Source organism: Myotis davidii, unplaced genomic scaffold, assembly GCF_000327345.1.
Source record: "Myotis davidii unplaced genomic scaffold, ASM32734v1 scaffold142, whole genome shotgun sequence".
NCBI classification, from domain to species: domain Eukaryota; kingdom Metazoa; phylum Chordata; class Mammalia; order Chiroptera; family Vespertilionidae; genus Myotis; species Myotis davidii.
In genome coordinates this window covers 5,495,791-5,496,248 of record NW_006294400.1, presented here as the reverse complement: position 1 = coordinate 5,496,248, position 458 = coordinate 5,495,791, and positions in this window count along the sequence as shown.

Sequence of the window (458 nt, the reverse complement as noted above, 5' to 3'; positions counted from 1 at the left end):
CTGGCAAAGTCCCGGACACCCTTCCCCAGAAAACAAGATGTCACACGTAACACATAACGCCGCGCACATCACTGGGGAGGCCAAGGCCACAGGCTCAGAAGCACAGGATCAACCGCTGGGCAAGGCGAACTTGGATCTGCCCCTTAGGCACTGGGTCTGTAGGACCCAGATGAAATCCATCCTTTCTTCCACGGGACGATGTCCATGAGCCAGGCCTGTAGGGGCCCCGGCTCCCCTTGGCCATGTCCCTCCATCATTTATCAAACATTGGCTGAGCCGGGTCTGGTGCTGGAGGTAAGCGATGAGCTCAGATAAGTTAGCAGTGCTGGCCTTGGGCTGGACTCCAGCTGTGACCCCCAGGGGCCCTGCCCCTGATCCATCTCCACTCACCAGTAGATGCTCCTGACTGGATGACACAGCCCAACCCCACACCCAAAAAATACCACCACACACTGCCA